This window comes from Vidua macroura, chromosome 32 (assembly GCF_024509145.1).
Source record: "Vidua macroura isolate BioBank_ID:100142 chromosome 32, ASM2450914v1, whole genome shotgun sequence".
In the NCBI taxonomy this organism is placed as follows: Eukaryota; Metazoa; Chordata; class Aves; order Passeriformes; family Viduidae; genus Vidua; species Vidua macroura.
In genome coordinates this window covers 208,639-217,254 of record NC_071602.1, presented here as the reverse complement: position 1 = coordinate 217,254, position 8,616 = coordinate 208,639, and positions in this window count along the sequence as shown.

Here is an 8,616-nt window from a genome sequence, read left to right as displayed (position 1 = left end):
GAGTCCAGCTGCTGGCCCTGCACAGGACACCCCAACAATGCCAGCCTGGGCCTGGCAGCGCTGCCCAAACGCTGCTGGAGCTCAGAGAGCCCTGGAGCTGTCACCCTTCCCTGGGCAGCCTGGGCAGTGCCCCAGCAGTCTCTGGGCAAAAACCTTTTCCTGAGATCCAACCCGAGCCTGCCCCGACTCAGCTGCAGCCGCTCCCTCCACTCCTGTCCCTGGGCACCAGAGTGAAGAGGTTCCCACAGCCCCAGCCAGGGACCCTCTCCCAAGGCTGTTGCCGTGGCCACCAAGGCTGGCACCAGCTGGGATGCTCGCTTTCCACGGGCCGGGGTTCAGGAATGGGATTCCCCAATTTCCTGCTCCCACCAAAACCGTGCTGCCGCTCACTGCCCTCCCACCTCCCATGGAAAGCACAGAAGGCAAAGATCCTGGGCTGGGATAAGAACAATTTCCTGGGAATATCAACGAGACAAGGAACAAACAGGAACAGAAACAATATTGATAACAGAAGGGATAAGAAAAACTATTTACAGGGAAAACTACATCACCACCAACCGTCCCTTCCCAGCCATGTATTTCCTCCTGCCTGGAAAGGACACCCTTCTCCTCAGGGACAGAGAGAGAGAGTCCCTTTCCTGCCCCTGGCAATGACCTGAGGTGGGAGTGAATGTCATGACAGGGCCATGTCCAGACCTCCATGTTCTTAACTCCCACATAAAGCCATTGGCAGGGGCAGGAGAAGGTACAGGTGTCTTCCCAGCATGGATCACAGGGAAAATGGGTCACCAGGGCTCTTCCCAGTGTGGGTTCTCCAGTGGGGGATGAAGCTGGAGCGGTGCATGAAGCTCTTCCTGGAGATGGGGCATTTGCAGGGCTTCCCTTACCGGTGACTCCACTGCTTTCTGGTCAAGTTCAAGCTCTGGGGGAAGTTCTTCCCACACTAGGGACACTCGCAGGGCCTCTCCCCAGTGTGGATGCGCCGGTGCCTGACAAGTGTGGAGTTGTGCTTGAAGCCCTTCCCGCAGTCAGGGCAGCGGAAGGGCCTCTCCTCGGTGTGAATCCGCTCATGCAGGAGGAGATTGGAGCTGGTCTCAAACCTCTTCCCACATGTGGGGCACTCGTAGGGCCTCTCCCCGGTGTGGATGTGCCGGTGCCTGATGAGGTGGGAGTTGCGCTTAAAGCTCTTCCCGCAGTCAGGGCAGTGGAATGGCCTCTCCTCTGTGTGACTCCGCTGGTGGCAGAGGAGATCTGAGCTGGTGTGAAACCTCTTCTGACACTCAGGACACTCCTAGGGCCTCTCCCCAGTATGGATGCGTTGATGGATGATGAGGTTGGATCTGCAGCTGAAGCCCTTCCCACACTCCCCACACTCGTAGGGCCATTCCCCGGTGTGGATCATCTGGTGGCAGATCAGGTGGGAGCTCCGCCTGAAGCTCTTCCCACACTCCAGGCACTTGTAGGGCTTCTCCCCATCATGAAGCTGCTCATGGACCAGCAGCTCCGAGCTCTGGCTGAAGCTCTGCCCACCTTCCTGGCACAGGGTGGGTCTTCCCTCCTCAGAGCACCCTGGGCTGGCTTTGCAGCCCCTCCTCCTGTGGAATCTCTGGGGCTTTTCCTTCCCATTGGATTCCTGTGCCATGAAGCTACTCAAAACAGCCTCTGCCATGAGGTTCTGCTGTGGGGATTTGTCCTCCCTGGTCTCCATCCTCAGCTCCTGGTCTGGGGGAGGAAGGACAAGGAGAGGATGGGATTTGCCTCCGGGCCAGAGGGAAGGGGAAGGAGATCCCCCCAGTGCATTCCCAGCAGGACGGCGTCGGCAGCGGGGCTGTCCTGCAGCTGGGGGCCGTGCTGGGCTGGGAGATGGAGCAGGAGAGAGGGGGAAAGGGGCACTGACTTCCTCCTCACCTGCCTGGTTGTCCCTGGGCACCTTTCTCTTCCTCGCAACCTTCTCCTCCATCTAGCCAAGGTTTGAGGATGGGAAATTCTGTTTTGGGAGGAAAACAAGGGATAAGCACGTTGAGTTTTGTACTGGTTTGAGGACAAACCAGGGGGAGAGGCTAAGCCAGAATTACAATTTAATAAGAAATTAAAATCAAAGCAATGATACAGAAACCCTGGCTTACACGGACAGAGTCAGGATATAACCTGACACACCACTGGTCAGGGTGGTGGTAGCCGTCTGATGAAATGGTGGCTGCAGTCCTGTTGGAGTGATGAACGTGATTCTGTCAAAGCAGGGATCCTGTAGAAGGGTCTGGTCTTCCTCTGAAGGTCCAGTGCTGGTTATGGAGCTCTTGTCCTCTGGGAATCCAGTAGGCAAGGTACTCCTGGTGTTGCAAGGGTGAGATTATATCCAGGTAGGAATGCTTGGTTCCTCCCCCTGGGCGGAGCATCCCACAATGGGATGATGTAATTTTATCAGTCCTGCAGTGACACTCAATGGCCCATTAACAGAAGATGGCCCCTGGAGGGCGTTAGCAGGGCTGAGTCATGGAAGAGATAAAGAACACTGCCCCACCTGTTTATAGCAGTTCATGAAGATGGTGACTGAAAACATACTTTTGGTTACATCTTCCATTGTCACCTGAAACAGTGAGGCAATCCCTGCTCGGGGTGGGGGGTGAACACCACCCCCCTTACCCAAACTGGATCCAGTGTAAAACTCCCACTTTGGGAAGGCCACACACACAGGGGACAATGTCACACTTGCCCTGCCCCAGGGGAGGTCTCTGTCCCTGTCACTCCCTTGCTCTCCCCCCATTTCTCCTTCCTTCCATCTCTCTCTCTACCTCATATTTATTGTTCAATAAAATCCACTTTGGATTCGGTCTCCTTAGCACCTTAATTTGGGCAGAGGCATCTCTCTAACAATTTTATTAACCAGATTGTTGTGGGTATTCTCAGCTCAGTCAGAGAGAAAGAGAAAGGTTTTCTAACCAGGCGACAGCCTGGAAAGCAGGTGGGAAGGAATGTAAATAATTCCCTAATCTATCTTGTTATTCACATTGGTTATAGATATGTTCTGCCTCTGTGCGTCATTCACTGCACACCAATGCTGTGGGATGTTTTTATTCTAAGACCAATGAAATTAGTCTTCTCAATGTTCTCTATATATAGAGGGGTGCATTTGAAATAAAGGAGAGAGTTCATTTTCTTTGCCTTCTGATCTGGAGTTCTCTGTTCCCGTCCTGCTCAACGGCGTCAGATTGTGATATTATTTTGGCACAGTGAGTTCAGGGCACTGTTCTCTGACACCAAGTGCCTTTGACAACAGCATGGTTCCCTCCTCTGAGCAGGTTCTGGCTCTTTCTGGAGGAACTCCAGGAAACTTGGACGCAGCTTCCTCTGAGCGACTTATGGGAGAACTTATGAGGAAAATGGCTGTTGTGGCTGGCCAGTGTAAAGAAAATATTTTGTTGTCCTTCCTTGAAAAGTTTGTTCAAATCACTGGAGGAAAGGGAGCAAATGATATCAGCAAGACTGACAAGGATGATTCACCACAAGCTGAGGAAAACAAGGCTACTCAAGTCCTACAAGAAGCCCAGCTCAAGAAGTTAAATTCCCAAATAACTCCCAAATTCACAGGCTTGGGGGCTTTGCCAAATGTGAGAATCATTATTTTCTTTGTCCCTGTCACCTTTTTGACAGATACACTGAGCTTTCCCTTCCTTTTAATAATCTGTATTGGGCCGAATTTCCACTTTTCTTTTCTCGGAACCTGCCAGCAGCTGAGCTGGAGCTGTGCAGGAACCGATGAAATTTGGAATTGCCACAGAATTGCTTCTGTTGTAGATTTCTTCATGTTTGGGATTTGTCTGCGTTTCCATCACAAGTGACTTGTGGGAAGAGCAAATATTCCTCAAGGCACTTTATGTAGCCTTAAGTTTGATTTCTGCCAAGTTTATTTTGTCTAGTGCCCAGGGGATGCTTGAGGGGTCTCTGTGCCTCTCGCCCTGGGTGATGCTTGGGAGGGGCTTGGGGGGGTTGTCCCTGCCCCTGTCACCCCAGGCCATTCCCTAGGCAGTGTCTCTGTCCCTGTCACCCCAGGCCATTTCCCAGGGGTGTCCCTGTCCCTCTCACCCCAGGGCATTACAGAGGAGGTGTCCCTGTCCCTGTCACCCCAGGGCATTCCCCAGGGTGTCTCCATCATTCTCACCCCAGGGAATGCCTGGGGGTTCTCTCTCCCTCTCACCCCTGTGCCAGGGGTGCTCCAGGGATTCTCTGTCCCTCTCAGCCCAGGGAATGCTCAGGGGTCTCTGTCCCTTCACCCTGGGGGATACTCGGGGTCTCTCCATCCCTCTGGCCTCGGGGAATGCTTGTGCAGGGCTGGGGACCAGGGGCTTTCTCTCCCTCTCACTGCTGAGGGTGCTCGGGGCTGGGGGGGCTCTCCGACCTTCTCATCCCTGAGGAGGCCAGGGGGGTCTCTGCCCCTCTCAGCCCTGGTGTGACCCTGCCCAAACATCATCGGGGTCAGAGGGACAGAGACACCCCCAAGCCCCCAGAAGGGCTGAACCTGGGATTTGATTTGGGATGAGGATTTAGGAAGGGGCTGGAATTGGGGCTGGGGTTGGAGTTGGGGCTAAGATTTAGGTTAGAGCTGGGATTGGGGCTAAGGCTAGACATGGGATTGGCTTTAGGGCTGGGGTTGGGATTGGGTCTGAGGCTAGATGAGTCTGGCACTGGGATGAGATTAAATACAGAACTGTGAGTGTGCCGGTTGGGCCGGCACGCAGCTCTCTGACCCCTGGCCGCAGCACCCCCACGCTCTCCGGGCACAAGACCAGCGGCTGCATTCCCAGAACTCATCCCCCCTGCCCCCCAAACGTGAGCGGGAGGGGCGAGGGGCCTCGAGCTCCGGCGAGAATCCCCCACCCAAGCAAGAACTGGACCAAGAAAAACACGGTTCCCCGGAAAGGCACTAAACTTCATAACTTTCACTTTCGCGGCAGCTGCAAGGAGCTGCCGAGGAGCGCCAGCAGCAGAGAACAGGCTGGGAGGGGACCCCGGGCTGATTGGAGTCGGCGGGGTCCGCTCCAACGCGGCCCCGGGCTGCTGCTGCTCGCTGCTGTTGCTGCTGGCAGCGCCTGGCGACCCGGCGAAAGCCGCGGGAGGCGGCGGGGCAGCCGGGACCGGCGGGGCCGGCGCGGGGGCCGCTGCGGGCGGCGTCTCCGCCCCTGCCGAGGCGGCTTCAGGCCGGCTCTCAGCGGCGGGTGCGTCTCCCAGCTCCGAATGGGCAGGAGGAGGAGGAGGCACGGCTGCAGGCGGGGAAACCGGCGGGCGGAGCGGCGTCTCCGCCTCCGCCGGGAGCGGCCCCGCACCCTCCGAAGGAGCGTGGAGGCGCGGCTCACACGCTGCAGGAGGAGGAGGAGGAGGAGGAGGAGGAGGAGGAGGAGGAGGCTCCCTCTGCGCAGAAGCAGAAGAAAACTTCTGAGCCACGGACAAAGGCTCTGCCCCCGCCTTTTTGCGGGGGGGCACCTGCAGCAAAGACTGGATTATCGGAAAAGGGGTCCATTTCTGGACTATCGGAAGAAGCTCTAATTAAACTCTCATGGCTTGGGGTGACAGGGACAGGGGCACCCCTTGGGGTGGCTATTGGGGTCATTTGTGGTGCTGGGAGGGGGTTTGGGTTGGGGGTTAGGGTGACTGGGAGTCATTGGGATCATACTGGGAGGGATTGGAACCACGGCAATGGCCTGGGCTGGGTGATGTGGGGCCCCAGGGAGCGCAGGGAGCACTGTGACCCTGCGGGGCACGATGGAACCAAGGGGACATTGTGACACTTGGGGGCCCGGCCTGGCCGTGGGGTGTTTTGGGAGCCCCAGGGTGCCCAGGGCAGCAGAGCAGAGCCCCTGGCTCAGGGGCAGCAGCTCCCCAGGACACCCTGGGCGGGCAGGTGGCAGGGGATGCCCGGGGAGAAGAGGAAGCCAAGGCCCAGCGCCCCAAGGGCGGCACCGGCTGAGGGACGGGGCAGGAGGGAGAGGCCGCTGCTGGGACTGTGCTGGGGCTGCCCAGCACTGAGCCAAGGTTGTGTGACATCACAGGGGCTGTGTGACATCACAGGGGGCTGTGTGACATCACAGGGGAACATGTGACAGAGTTGGCTTTGTCACATCACAGAGGGCTGTGTGACATCACAGAACTGGCTGTGGGACATCACAGGGGGCTGTGTGACACCTCAGGTGCCTCTGTGATGTCACAGGGGCTGTGTGACATAATAGAGTTGGCTGTGTGACATCCCAGACTGGCCAGTGACATCACAGGGGCTGTGTGACATCATGGGGTGGCTGTGTGACATCACAGGGACTGTGTGACATCAGAGGACGATGTGCGGCATCACAGGAGGCTGTGTGAAATCCCAGGGGGCTGTGTGACATCACAGCAGCTGTATGAGGTCACTGGGGAGGTCACTCTATACCCTGACCCCTCCTCACAGTTTTATTGTTTGGAGCTCCTGAGAATGTCTTGTTGGTATTTTTCCAGTGAGTCCAACTCCGAGGACACAAATAATTGTAATTCCTTTCAAATGTCTCCTTGAAAGACTTTTTTAGTGGATGGGGGTCAGGGCTTGTCTGTCCTGCTTGGCACAGCCCAGGCAGAATTTCACAGCCCCATTCCACGCTCCATTTCCCAGCTGGAGCCGCTGGTGCCTCTGAGTTCTGCTGCCCCAGCCCCAGGGACGCTCTCCTTGTCTGCCCATTCCCCCATGGTCTCTGGGCAGGGATGGCCTCAGTGGGGGCTGCTGACATCCTCAGCACCTTGGAGGCTGCTGCTGAATTTTACTGCTCCAGAGGCTTGTTCAGCCTCCAGCTCTTCAGTTCAGGAATTCAGTGCCTCAGGGCTCATTAACATTCAGAACACCTTAACAAGCCAAGCCTCTGGGAATAATTTAAGTGTTCAAATCTTTTCTGGTTGATTAGACAGATTTCAGAAGCCTATTCCAAGTGAATACAATATATTAAAAAAAAAAAAAAAAAAGAGAAAATATTTTTTAGGTCCTGTTTAGTTTTTTTTCCCTGTTAATACATTGATAAGTGCAGTCTCCAATTGACACTGAATCCAAGTACCTCCTCATGCAGTTGGAATAGATATGAAAATCAAGACCCTTCATGGCTGACAATCAATCAGACTCTGTCCCTACCCCCACCCCACCATTTCCCCTATCCAAGCCCTGGCACTCAGAGCAGCCTTGTGTAAATCTGAGCTCCCTCCAGCCAGGCTGCACCTGCAGCTTTCAGCTCTTTGGCTTCAACTCCCACCTGCTTTCCTTGGAGAAGGAGCTGTCCGAGACACAGAGGGATGATCATTTATTGCCAGCCAACAAAGCCGCGGGAAGGCACAGCTCCATCAAATGCAAAAGACATTCCTCTGCTGGCTATTAACTCCACTTTGCACAGCAGACAGTCTCAGAGCAATGGAAAACACCTTCTGTGCCCAGCACAGATCCCAAGGTGCCCCCAAACCCTCCCTGCCCCAGTTCTGCCCAGATTTGCTCTTTGTACACACGAGTCACAAGCTGAAGTCAGGAGCTCCCTCCATGGCCAGAGGGAGGAAAAGAGAGGAAGTGGATGAAGAGCTCTCCTGTGCAGAGCCAAGGTCCAAGTGCCCCTGCAGTGGGAATTACAACTCATCAGGTTTGTGTCCTTTGGGCTCAGGGCCTGGTGACACTCAGAGGCACAGAAAGGTTTCTTGCCAACAAACACAGGTTGAACATTTGAACAGTTTAATAACCATCCCAGCTCTTCCCTCAGGCTTTACCATCCCCCAGATCCACACAGCAGCTGGGGAAGCTGTCACAGCCAAGGGCTGCAGAGCCACTCCCGGACTCTGGCAATTCCTGCAGGTGCCTCCAGCCACAGGTGAGGCTCCAGCCTCGCTGTGAGAGGGCCCAGCTCTGACAGTGCCGAATGAACAAACTGACAGCACTTCTGGTGTGGGAACATCTGGTTTCATTCTCCTCTTGGGTTCCTCCCAAAGCCTGGCCAGGGCCCCAGGAGGAACCAGGGGAGGTGACTTTGACCATACAGCCCCAGACAAGGCCAGATGTCAGATTTCATGGCCTTGTCCTGCTTCTAAATACAGAAAGGTCAATACATGTTTCACTAATGAGTGGATACATCTATAAAAGTGCTAATGACCATGCATATTTCATTAATGAGCAGATACAAAGACAACCTTTGGCTGGAAGGTTCATCCAGAGGCCACCCTTGGCTCAGGGCCTGTTGTTCAGGCCTCACTCAGGGCTGTTGTCCAGGCCTTGGCACTTCAGGGACGTGGTTTAGTGCTGGGCTTGACAGTGCTGGGTGACCAGCTGGACTGGATGAGCTCAGAGGACTTTCCCAACAGAAAGGATTCTATAATTCCATGATTCCATCTGCTGCATTCAGCCAGCTCCATGTTAGCAGCATTCATTTGCTCAGAAAGTTTCTTCTTGCTCATCCCTTGAGGCCTGAGGCTTCAGCCCCTTCAGCTCCTGGTGCTCAGCTGCTCATGCTGAACCAGATGAGTCGGAGAGAAGAACACAGTCCATCCAATTCCTTCTGGGACACGGAGAGGGGAGGCTGTGGAAACAGGAGCATTGTTTGCTGTGGCCTCCTCTCTGCCCTTCACGCCTTT